General features: G+C 54.0%; 1 protein-coding gene across 2 annotated transcripts in view; it reads right to left on the bottom strand.

Moving 5' to 3' along the window:
* The window catches only part of Cntfr (ciliary neurotrophic factor receptor), a 38,489-nt gene extending 27,094 nt beyond the window's left edge, over window positions 1-11,395 (bottom strand). Inside the window, exons 1-2 of one of the 2 annotated variants that reach the window (XM_008842440.2) lie at window positions 11,229-11,395; window positions 2,887-2,995 (exon numbers count right to left, since the gene is read on the bottom strand). The gene's annotated coding sequence lies outside the window, so the exon portion shown is untranslated. The remainder of the gene's footprint in view (window positions 1-2,886; window positions 2,996-11,228) is intronic. The other variant, XM_008842442.2, reaches the window with a different exon arrangement.
* Between the last annotated feature and the right edge of the window lie 1,079 nt (window positions 11,396-12,474).

The raw sequence follows: 12,474 nt of genomic DNA, 5'->3' as shown, positions 1-12,474 counted from the left end.
GGCAGCCCCAGCCGGCCCTGGGGATCATCGCGGCCCCCGCTCGGGCTCCGAGGCCCCGGGGCCGGGCCGGGCGCGACGGGCCGAGCGGAGCCGAGCCGAGCCAGAGCGGGCCGGGAGGGGGAGGAAGAGCGCCGGGAGCAGAGGAGCCGGAGCGGAGGGAGCGAGAGAGGGGCGGCATGCAGTGAGGTCATCCTTTGAATCTAATTGTCTGAGTCAGGAGGAGATGTGGCACTTGATGCTGGGGGAAGGGCGGGAGGGACCCTCCACACACCCGAGGGTGGCCCGCTGTCCCCCACCCGAGGCGTCGCCGCACACTGCTGACCTCTGCTGCCCGGTAATCAGCCAGCCGGGAGATGCGCGGATCGGTGCCTGCTCTGGGCCGCCTTTCTGTTCCCCCGGCCAGGCTCACCTTCCCACATTTTTAGCGTATGGAAACCCCCGAACCCCGCTTGCACTCACAACTGTGCCCTCTGAGGAGAAAGGGGAACTTCGGCCAGCCTTCTACATTACCTCTGTGCACTTCAGGAAAATGGGCCGGGACTTCTCCAAGTTACTTCCTGCACTGGGGATCTGGTGGAATCTCGAAACTGAACCCCATTCACTGCCTTGCACTCTGGGAATGACAGTGCAAATGCCACCCGTCTTCTACTCACTTTCCTCTGCGGGGGATACGAACACACTCAGCTAAGCCCCCTCCATACACACGCTTCTTGTTCAGCTTGCCCAAGCCTCATTCAGGAGATCCAAGCAGGGCCAATCTCCAGGGGTACCAGAGAGCTACCCTAGGGATTCGGCTACTCACATAGCTGGGGACAAGTCAGTAGCTGGGCCTTGGGCCAGTCAGGCACACACACCCATGCATGTACATATGAGCACATGCACACATGTGCACTTACATGGTGGTAGGGGGGGCACCAGGCAGCTGCGGATGCGCACACTAAGCGCCACACACACCCTCCCCTGGCCCCCGTGGGGGAGGGGTGATAAATATTTAAGGGGCTTTTAGCTCAGAAGGGGCTGAAGCCGGGGGAGGGAGGGGGATCCTCGCTGCCTGATTAATGGGGTTACGGACTTGGATCAATCTGTCCGCCCGCCGCTCCCTCCTTCCCTCCTCCTCCCTCCCTCCGCCTAATGCGCTTTATCAGGAGACGCTTTTCTGACTTGGCAGCGTCGGGCGTTTTAAATAGACCCATTTAGAGCTGGGGTTGGGGGAGAAGAAAAGGGGGGGTGGAGGGAGACAGAGATTGAGACAGGCAGGGAGACAGAGACGAATCGGGAGAGAGACGCCCGGAAGAGAGAGACAGGGAGAGGAGAGACAGACGGAGATGCAGAGAACTGAGATGAGAGACAGGGTAAGACTCGCACAGAGGCAGAGATGGAGAGAGGTGATGGGAGGCCACAGCGAAGGAGGGGGCTGAGGAGCAAGAACACGAAAAGAGACAGAGAGGAAAGCAGGAACGGCAGCGGGAGAAACCCAAAGAGAGGCTCTTTGCAAGGGCTGAGTGCTAGCCTGGGAGACAGCAGATATCTTTTATTTCCAAAAACAGTTTTTCATCCACTTTGTTAAATTAAAAAGCTGTTTTTAAAGTGGTGCTGGAGGTGCTGCTGGGGGAGGGTGGATAGAACTGCCAAGCCCTTCCTCCTTGGCCTCCTCAGCCCCCACAGAAGCTGCTTCAGCCTGAGCCCCTGGGGTGTCTCCAGCTCCCCTGCTCTCTGAGATCCTCTGAGATCCCCCTGGGACAGGGTCAGGGCATCTGAGCTACTGTTCACTGGCAGGAAGTCCTTCCTGCTGTCTGGCCTCAGTCCCTCTTGCTGCAGGGAGCTCATTCTTTCTCCAGAGCGCCACTCTGTCTTCTCAAGCCTCTCTCCTAGCTCCCTACAGTGCCCCTAATTTGAAAGAGAATTACATGCGCCTATGGCCGAGTAGCGCATTTTCCCAGAAGGCCATTGGATTCCCAGGTTTGGTTCCTCCAAGTATCATCTATCATTCTGTAAAAGTCCATTTCTTAGCCCTATCCTAGTTTGAATTTCTAGCACAAGCCTCCACGCCATGTCCCTAGGTCCTCTGGGAACACTGGGGTGTAAAGCTTAACTCTCTACAGTACAACCATCTCATCCCCCGTCCTCTTCTGGACCTTTGCTTGCTCCATCTGAGCTCCTTTTAAGGCCATGTGTCAGCCTAGGGTACCCCACTCCACCTTCAACAACACCCTACTCCTAGTTTTAAAGGGTTGCCCCCCATGCTGCCCCAGGCCCGGAAAATGGCCAGTCTGTTTGGGAGCTGAGATGAAAAGCCCAGCCGGCTTTTGTGGGCCTCTGGCCTTTGTGGGCCTCTGGCGGGTTTTGGACAATAGACCCTTCCGTTCCGCTCCAGTGCCTCGATTCCTCAGATGTCCCCACCCCCGGGGCTGCCAATCCAGGGGCCTTGCCTGGCCTGAATGGGAGGCAAGGAGAGTCAGACTCAGTCCCACTGCTGGCCCCAGAAAATTCTAGACCTTCCCACCTGCCGTTCCATCTCCTCCAAGCCCACCTGTCCCCCTAATCAAGCCAGTGAGAAGTTTTAGGGGCAGAGAGACAGAAAAAAAAAGCATATTCTGGGATTCAGAATCTGGGATTCAGCCTCCCTCGGTGTAGAACTGTTTCCTAACCTGGTGTTGTCCTTTCCTGTGTCACCATGGGTAAGTCTCTTCCCTTCTCTGGATCTAACATGGGAGCACGAACAGCCTCAAGCTAGGCTGAGACCACATCCTTAGGAGGAAGGAAGGCAGGGGAAGAAAAGAAGGGCGCTCACCTTTCTCTCTCACCACCTCTAGACCCACAGCCCCAGTGCACCTGCCAGATGCCCATGCCTGAGGCTGCCCTGCCCTGCTGGGCCCCAGCACCTACCTCTTCACCACCAGTGATACACCAAACACATCAATAGCCTCCTCCTCCAGACCAGACTCTTCTGGGACTTCCAAAACCAAGGGGCAGGATGATGTGACAAGACTGGGTTCTAGAAGGGCAAAGGGCACACATCAGGTCACAGAGGAGCCTCAGGTCTTTTACTGTCCAACTCAGAGCTCATTCCAACCTCATAAGCCCATTCTGAGGATGGGAATGACCGCTCAGTGTTCTCATCTGTAAAATGAAAACAGGATCATCTCGGAGCACTGTTCTGATGATTCAGCACAAAAGTGTGAGTTAAGGACTTACTGTGATGTCTGCTGAGCCTAGAATCTGAGCTGTTGCTGGTGGGGTACAGCTCAGTGAGAAAGTGCTTGCCACTGCCTAGCCATGGGTTCAGTCCCCAGCACTGCCCCTCAAGGCTAGCTGTTGTTATCATATGACTGCAGGAAGCAGATATGCCTTGAAGAAAAAGGATAGCAGAGTCCCTCCACCACCTCCTTGCTGGCTTCAGTTCTGAACCACAGGGACAAACAAAGGACACAAGACAGTGGTCGAACGTCACTCACATCCACACCACAGACACACACAGTCTAAAATCTCCATGCAAGCAGTGTACAGATACAGACACCTCCACATCACACACATTTCTCTCACATGCAAAGACAAACAGGTCATAGGCATGACATCAACGCCCCACATTCTAACACTCTCTCCCTTATCACCATCATGACTTGCTAAGCAGCTATCATGTGTCAGGAAATGTCTGAGCAGCTCTCTCTTCATAATCTCACTGCATCTTCATGATCTCTCCATGAGATGGGTGCTACTGTTTTTTCCACTTGACAGCTAAGAAAACTGACATCCAAAGATGTTAAATAACTTGTGCAACTCCTGGAAACCTAGATTTGAGTCCGTATCCAGGTCCAAAGCCTTCTTCCCCTACCAATTTGCCTCAGTTGCTCTTACATACTTGCATGGTACTTTTCCAAGAATAATAACAGCTATGGTTTTATTTATTTAATTATTTAATTATTTATTTTGGCAGTGCTGGGGACTGAACCCATGCTAAGCAAGGGGCAAGCACTCTCTCACTGAGCTGTGCCGGCAGCCCATCAGCCAGCAACTGCTCAAGTGCTTGGCTCAGCAGACATCCCAATAACCCTAACTCACATTTTTGTGTTGAATCATCAAAACAACACTTGGAGATAACCTTGTTTCTGTTTTCTAGATGAGAACACTGAGGTTCAGATAGCAAAAGGAGCTGGCCCCCAAGTCATACAACCAACAACTGGTAAGAAGCTGGCAGTAAATTCAGGAGTATCTTGATGTTTCAATGGAACCTAGCTACTCAATAGACCATTCACCTTCTGCAAGTCCTCAGGAAATGTTCAAGGTCTGATTGCCTCCTCAACAGGTCCCAGGATGCATCTGCCAAAGGTATGAGAAAGGGTCTCTGTGTCATGGAATCCTGACCAGAGGTGCAGAAATATCACTATCCAGCAAAGACCAGAAACCAAAACAGTGTGTCAGAGACAGGCTGGCTGGTGGTGGCAGATACCAACACACCAAGACACAAGCCCAAAGAGAGGGAGATAGAAGGGAAACCAGGCATACATCAAGTCCAAATGACAGGGAGCTTGACAGGGAGACAACAGAGATAGACAGGAAACAGGCTAACACAGACATGCACTGATAAGCAGACATATAGACACGTATAGACCCAGCTGACCTTCATAGGAAAAAAAATGAAAAACAAGCCAGGCTCAAGCTGTGTGTGGCATGTATGTGTGTGTGAGTGTTGGGGGAGGCATGCAGTATCATGCACATTACACCAGCTGCTTCCAGCAATTTCATCTGATTAATAATAAATGCCCCGTAATTACAGTCGCTCCCCCAGCCCTTCTTCCTGTTTTTTGTCAGCTGCCGCCAGGCCAGCCCCCCTGTGGACCCTATGACCCACTCTCTCCTCACCTGCTGCTTTCTAGGAGGCTGACAGAATATGAGCTGACAGGCCAGATTCCCACTCTACAGGGGGCTACCCATCTCTCTAACTTGGATGAATGCCTTTTAGGTGCCAAGCAAAAAGTCATCTCACTTAGTCTCACTCACATCTCTCCTTCCCTACCTGTGTGTAACCTGTGATCCCAAATATATGGACTTGGGGATCCAGGCCTGAGGTTCAGGCAGATGAACTCTCATTGCCCACTGTTACTCTCTTGCTCAAAGATGTCACCATCCACAATCTACCTAACCTTGGAAGCCCTGTAGGATCAAAGGAAACAAGCACCAGGACAGGGAGCCCCCCACTCCATCATTCCAATCCTAAACAGTTCAGTCTTTGCCCACTTGTATACCCTCTAGCTCTGGACACTGGGTGTCTCCAGCTCCCCATTCCTGAGTATACCCCCCAGGTCCACCTCCTTCCAGGCCTCCCACCCTAGAGCACCAAAGCAGCTCTATCAGAATCAGCTGTGGGTTTATGCTGATCTGTTTCTAATCGCTGGGGCCTGGTTCACGCTTGTCGTTCCCCCCCCCCCAATATTGATTCCATTATTTGGAGAGACATTGACGTCAGGGGTCTGGATGGGTGCCAAAACCGCCTTCTCTCCAGGCCTGAGCTGGGGCCTAGCCCCCCCACCCCCCCACCTGCAATTTCACGGAGGGGCCTGGAAAGGTCAGCTCACAGGCCAAGGTCACATGACATCTGCCTTCTGATGCTGGGCTCCTCTTGCGTTTTTTGGGACCACCATGCAATGCAGTCCCTCCTCCTAAGGAGAAGAGCCACACAAAGGTCTGGGGTCAGAAGTGAGGTAGAAGCCTACTAAAGGGGGTCTGAAAACCCTTGCCCAGACTCTGCTGAAAAGGGCTCTGGGGAGGTGGGGACGGGCAGTGACTCAGAAAAGGGCACTTGGGGAAGATTTGTTTACTTAACCACACACTTCTTTGGAACTTGAAAAGGTACCTATGGACTACTTGATATTTTAGGTCTGGTATCAGATACATCAGACTGTCTAAGGAGAAAGCTGCAGGGTAGCAAGATCACCAACTACTGCCCTAAATGTTGCCATAACTAATTGGCACCACTAATTTTATAAACCTTGGCTCTATACCAATCAAAGGCCCTGTCTCTTCTCTATTTCCCGCTCATGTTTGCCTCAGTCGCTCCCCCCCACCTCACAAAAGCTTCTCTTGGCAGATTCTCACTATACTGGTGTGTGTCCCCTACCCCCACCTCAACTAAGGTATAGCCATGCTACATGGGCCCCCACCAACAATTCTTGGGCTCTGGCAGGATGGAGTATTTTTAGGATCTGAACACTGTGTTCTCAGACAAACATTAATAACCAATACTGTCTACCCTGCCTGCAGCAGCAGCTACCCAGCCTCAGAGCTGAGCCTTGATGGCTTCAGGATCCAGACCTCAAGAGAGAGTAAGGGACACATTCACCACCTCCTGAAAAATCCCCAAGCTGGGGAGAGGGCAGAGTGACCTCCAATCAGTGCCACAGGACCAGGTTATTGTCCTGATGATTCTCACCCAGACCTTCCTAAGAAAAAAGATGCCTGTCCTCTCTCTGTACTCACTCCCTGAGCAGAGGAAGTCTCTCTCTCTCTCTCTCTCTCTCTCTCTCTCTCTCTCCCTCTCCCTCCCTCCCTCCCCCTCTCTCTCTTTCCTTCTTTCTTTCTATTTTATGTGTATTCGTGTATTGCCTGCATGTAGGTAAGTGCACCTGTGTCATGCAATGCCCACAGAGGTCAGAAGAGGCTGTTGGGTCCCCTGGGACTGGAGTTATAGACAGTTGTTAGCTGCTGTGTGGGTGCTGGCATATGCACCCAGGTCTTCTGCAAGAACAATCAGTGTTCTTAACTACTGAGCCATCTCTTCAGCCCAGTCCTTCCTATTTCTAACCTGCAAACCACTCACAGAACTTTTGACCTAATTAGGGGTATAAACAGGAACTGTTGGACCTCAAACTGTAAACCCCAAGGGGTCTCCTCTCCCTGTGCTCATTCCTCAACATTTACTGGGCACCTACTTCCTGCCAATCACTGGGAACAAGGCCCTGCCCACAAGCAGCACCGCATCTGACAGAAAAGGAAAAGAAGCAGTGCTCACTCAACCTGCTCCCCTACTATGTGCACTGTCTGTCTGGGCAGGGTACAGTGATAGGCAGACCTAGAACTGGTTCCACCCAGTTCACAGTGCTACCACTTTGCAGGGCTATGCAGGGAAAGAACATGTAGAGGTATGGTAGGTCACCACCCTGTGACAGCAGAAGTCTGTCCTGCAGGAAGGAGGACTCTTCAGCCTATTCCCAACCCACAGATGGACCCTCACAAGTCACCACCACAGTCTAACCAGTTGCTTCTACTGTGGTCCTAGCCCCAGCTTTTGGGAGCTGGTTCCCTACAGTGACAGGGTCTGGTACTCACTGCCCCCACATCTGTTCCAACTCCTCCTTTCACTCCTTGACCCCCAGGGCTTCTGACTCTGGTGACCTCCAACCCAGTTCCATGCTTTGGGGGCTCCCTCTGCCTACTGCAAAGATAAAGGGGGACAATGACCAAAGGCTCTCCACCCATAGTCCCTCTCCACAGGAAGCCAGAGCTCACGTGGGTGTGGTCATCCATGGCCACAGGAGTTTACACAGCTGAAGTCCCCTCACTCCCCCACCCCACAGTGGGTCTGGAGGAGGGGTCAGCCCTCTCTTCTCAGCCTCTTTGCTTTCTGGGACCCCCCCCCAAAACCAGGCACACATGGTCCCCCCCCAACCGATCTGCATTTCAAAGAAAATCCACTCCATATGTTTCCGATTCATTTACACTTCAACTCACCATGGGGGGGCAGAGAGCAGGGCGCCTTGCCTCTAAGTCCCTCACCCCCATAGGGGGGCTGGAGAGCATGTGTCCCTTTTGGAGACAGGGAGCAGTTAAAGCTTCTCTATCTCAGCCTGGGGTCCCCCCACCCTCTCACAGACCCAAGTCCTTACTGTGTAAGCTCCCATGGGGGTAGGGTATACTGTGCCTCAAGTGGCCCCACCCACTGGTCTCCACAGTGAGAGGGTTTGTGTAGTCCAGGGCTGTGATTCTAAGCAGGTAGAGCCGGCTGGCTGTATCCCAGACCCCCTAGGCCTATGGGGGGGAGGGAGGGAGGGAGAGAGGGGGAGAGAGAGAGAGAGAGAGAGAGAGGGAGAGAGAGATTTCTGGGTAAGCTCTGGAGCCAGAATAAGGGCTCCACTAGTAGCAGGAGACAAAACAGCACAGCCCCTACACTTCTCCAGCCTGGGCAGAGGACAGAGGAGAAGGTGCAATCAGATCTGACCTCCCCTCCAGGTACCTTTTCACCCAGTCTTAAGGGTACCATCTCAAAAATCACAAATGCAGCACCTTGGTGTTTCCCTGGAGCCCCTCCTTAAGGATAAGTGGGATAGGGATGAGGTCTTGGGAAGACATGAGCCTTATTTCCCTACCTCCAGCCCTTTCTACCACAGAAATGGTATCCATCACTATTGAAGGAGAATGTACAGGGTTACACAGAGGACTCTGAGGGTTCCTTTGACTCCTGTACCAACAAACAACTCAGACCTTCCTGCCAAAAGCCTTGACTGCTTATAGAAAGCAAGGCAGGGTGGCTGGGCTGTTCAGTGTTTCCCACCACCCTCTCTATCACTTTACAGCCCAAGTGAGAGACAACGAAATGTGTAACCCACCAATCACTCCATCTTCAGAGGAGACAGGTCTTGTGGTCGCCCCTGTTCTTCACCTTGACTGCCCTGACACATACCATAACCCAAAGAAAAGCATGAACACACGTGACTGAGACCTCAGTTCCACTGTGAACATCACAATCTTAATATGGGTTTGAATGTGAGCCATGGAACATGGAGTGTGTGAAGTTTCATGTAAGCACCAGGATCTAACATCTGTCTTAGTGTGAACTCCAAGATCGAAGTGTGGGTTTCTTTGTTGGTTGGTTGATTTGGTTTGGTTTTCTAACAGTGCGGAAGATCCAGGAAGTATGGGTTTGAGTGTGAACTAAGGTCTCACAGTACCTGGGACTATAAGTCTCAGAATGTGAGTCCCAGGATTCCCAAACAAGTCAGTGTTAAGTCAAAAGTGTGAGCCATGGCCTTCAGGACATTCTGAGTGTGAGTCACAGGATTCATGTGAGTCTGAGGGAGTCACCCAAACCCTGGTATGATTCCAAGTGTGAGCTGGTATGAGTCCAAAGTTACCCCTGTGAGTCTAACCCTTCAACTCTCTATGTGAATGTAAGTGCAAAACCCAAGGTCCTCCTATGAATCTGAGTGAGTTTTGTTGGGTCTGGATGTGAGCCCTGCTATAGAGATGTCAGAGTGCAAATGCCATGATGAACATGTGAGCCTACCAGAACTGAAGTGTCCCGAGGGAGTCCTTGGGTTCAAATGTGAGCCCTAGGTTCTTTATGTGAGTTTGAGTATGAGCCTCAGGTCTCAGTGACTGAGTCTCAGCTGTGAATGTAGAAGCTCCCTAGTCTCAGTGGGAGTCAAAGTACCAGCCCTAGAACCTCAGTGAGCTTGTGAGGGTGAACTCTAGGTCTCAATGTGAATCTATTAGTTAAAGTTTAGAGATAAGTGTGAGCCCAAAGTTCCACTGTTGAGGCCAGGTGAATGCTGACAGCAGCCCCAATGGAAACCCCAGAAAAGTAAAATCTGTATAACCAAATGTTATGAGTAAATCTGAATGTGAATCCCACTGTCCTAGTGTAATTCTGAATGTAAGCCCCAAGACCCTGGAATGAGTTTAAGCATGCCAGTGTGAATCCAAGTGTGAATTCCAGAGCCCCAAGAAGTCTTGAGTGTGAGCTTTAAACTATTAGGTCTTTGGGTAGACCCAGGGTCTCAGTTGGAGTATCAGATCTGACAAGAGTCTGAGCCTTTAGCTTCATCACAATCCTGCCTAGAGCTTCAGGAACGAACTGAGATTTTGTGGACTGTTGAGAGTGGAGACAGGAACATAATTTGAGATACACAGTCCCCTTCACCTCCGGATCCAAGCTAGCCATACATCTCAAGAAACATCCGATTGGTCAAGCCCTATGCAGTGACTGCTCACCACACACCCATGGTTAGACACACAAAAATACACCCAATGTTTTAGACCCCAGGACACAATTACTGATGCATACAATTACTTAGTATTTCAGACTCTCACCACCTCAGTGAATACAGTTACACAAATACCTCCAGTGACAGAGACACAAATATACCACGCATCACAGGCAAAACCAGTGTTACTGACACACTCCTACAACAGCATACAGACACACACACACACACACACCTCAGGTTGCAGACAAAATGCCAGACACACACACACACACACACACACACACACACAAATTCTCAAAGAGAGAGACTAGACTGAAAGAGAAAGAAAATCCTGAAATTTCAACAAGGCGTGAAATAGTCCTGCCCGCCTGAAGCTACTGGAGGGGGGAGGGGGCCCAGGGAGCAAGCGAGCTAGATGCAGGAGGAGAGGCTCGGCAGAGGAGAGGAGAGGAACCGAGAAGGAGAGCTGTCCGTCTGGTGACCTCCCCGCGGCCCAGCCCCCCACGCACAGGGAAATACACTACTCTGTGCACCATGGGGACACCCAGGCTGGCTCATACTGAGCCGCACCGGAGGAGGCACACATGGACAGACTCACAAAGAGACACTTGGGATACACCACAGGCGGAATCATACAAACCAGAGGACTTACAAAGAGACACACTGAAGGAGACCCACTGCGTGGAGATACATCCAGGCGGACTCAAGAAAAAAAACACAGGCAGGATCACACACACACACACACACACACACACACACACACACACACACACACACACGCGGATTCAAGCGGACACCAGTGTACTGGCAGAAGCGCAGCCGTCCTTTCACACACCCCCGGGCGCTTTGAAGTCCAGATTTTTGTTCCTGAAAGAAGCTGGCTTTGGATGCGCGGGGGACCACAGCGAACCCCCAAGCTCTGGAATTTTCTCAGTCCCCGCGCGTGCGGCCGGAGGGTGGGAAGCACAGGGACACTAGGACATATCGCCAGGGCCACCTCCCTCCACCCGACTCTCCAACCCCCCCACCACCACGCCCAACCCCTGGCGCACGCGGACGTGGGGGGCTGCTGTTGTGCGCCCCTGCCCCTGAGTTTGCGGGCAAAGTTTCCCATGAACTTTCCTACCTCCCCGGACCGCGGGGCCCACTCGTGTCCCCTCACTCTTCCCGCGCGAACGAGGGCCGCGGGGCTGTCCGCCTGAGCGTTCGAGGGTCCAGCCTCGCGCAGACGGCCGCGGGCTAACTCACCGCGCCCTCGGGCCACCCGGACTCCGCGCCGCGCCCTTTGGTCGCCCCCGGCGGGGAACTAGGCAGCACCGCGAGGCAGCACCACCGCCGGATCCCACTGCCGAACCCCGCGCCGCGCCGGCTGGAGCCGCCGCCTCCACTGCCGCCGCCGCCCGCTCTGCACCGGCTCCTCGGCTCTCCGCGGCTTTAACCCCCCCATCCTCCTCCCTCCCTCGCGCGCTCCCTCCCTCCTTCCCTCGCCCATGTGACCGCGGGCGCCCGCTCGGCCGCGCGCGCCCTCGCTCCCCTCCCCCTCTCGCCTTGTCTCCCCGCGCCTCCGCGGCCGCGCGCCACGACCCCCCTCCCGCCACGGCCCCCGCGCGCCCTCCCCTTGGCACGCCCCCGCGCCTGGCACGCGCGCCCGGCTCTCGGGGGCACACTCGCCCGCGCAGGCCTCTGAGCCCCCACTCTCACTCGCCCCGCGCAGGCACGCGCCCTACCCCCCCGCTGGCACTCGCCTGCACTGGCACGCGTGGCCTCCTCGCGTTCGCCCTTTCTCGGGCACGCCCTCCAGACGGCTGTGGCCCCTGGGCTTCACCCACAACCCGGCCGCGGGGCTTACAAGCGTGCGCGCTCACACCCACACCCACTCCGCCCACACCCACCCCCCGGGATCGCTCATCTCCCTTGCTTAGCTTTGGCCAGGTCTCCTCTGCGCACACTCCTGTGTTCAGACCCTCAGGGTCGCGCACTGACACCCCGGCACAACCCGAACCAACTCCAGCATCACCGAAAGGAGAGCAAGCCAGAGACCCCAACCCGCATGAAACCAGCCAGCTCTCCCCACCCCAGTTCCTACTGCCCCCAGGAACGATCCCCGCCTCCTAGGCACATACACACGAACCCCTCTCGGGGGCTGGAGAGCTTTAAGCTCCTGTGACTGGAGACAGACCAGGCTGGATGTCCAGGCCCTCGCCATCACCGCTACTTCTCTCACTCCCCGGGATGCCCGGCCTGGACAGGGGCAAGCTCCCTGGGATGAAAGGTAGAGGCTGTGACCTTACTGCCCATCGGGCAGTTCCGGAGCGGGCATACCCCTCTGCAAGCTTGGCGCTGGGCTTTTCGTCCCTTGAGCCTTCTTTTTATAGCCTGAGCCTGGGAGTTGGGGGACAGTGTACCCACTTCACTAGCCCTGGGCCTCTCTGGTCTGGCTGCAACATGAAAGATTAAGGTTAGACAACCTGAACAACTTCTGGGGCCACGAGAG

Source organism: Nannospalax galili, unplaced genomic scaffold (genome assembly GCF_000622305.1).
Source record: "Nannospalax galili isolate Female #2095 unplaced genomic scaffold, S.galili_v1.0 scaffold341, whole genome shotgun sequence".
Classification (NCBI taxonomy): domain Eukaryota; kingdom Metazoa; phylum Chordata; class Mammalia; order Rodentia; family Spalacidae; genus Nannospalax; species Nannospalax galili.
This window is presented reverse-complemented; position numbering and strand designations above follow the sequence as displayed.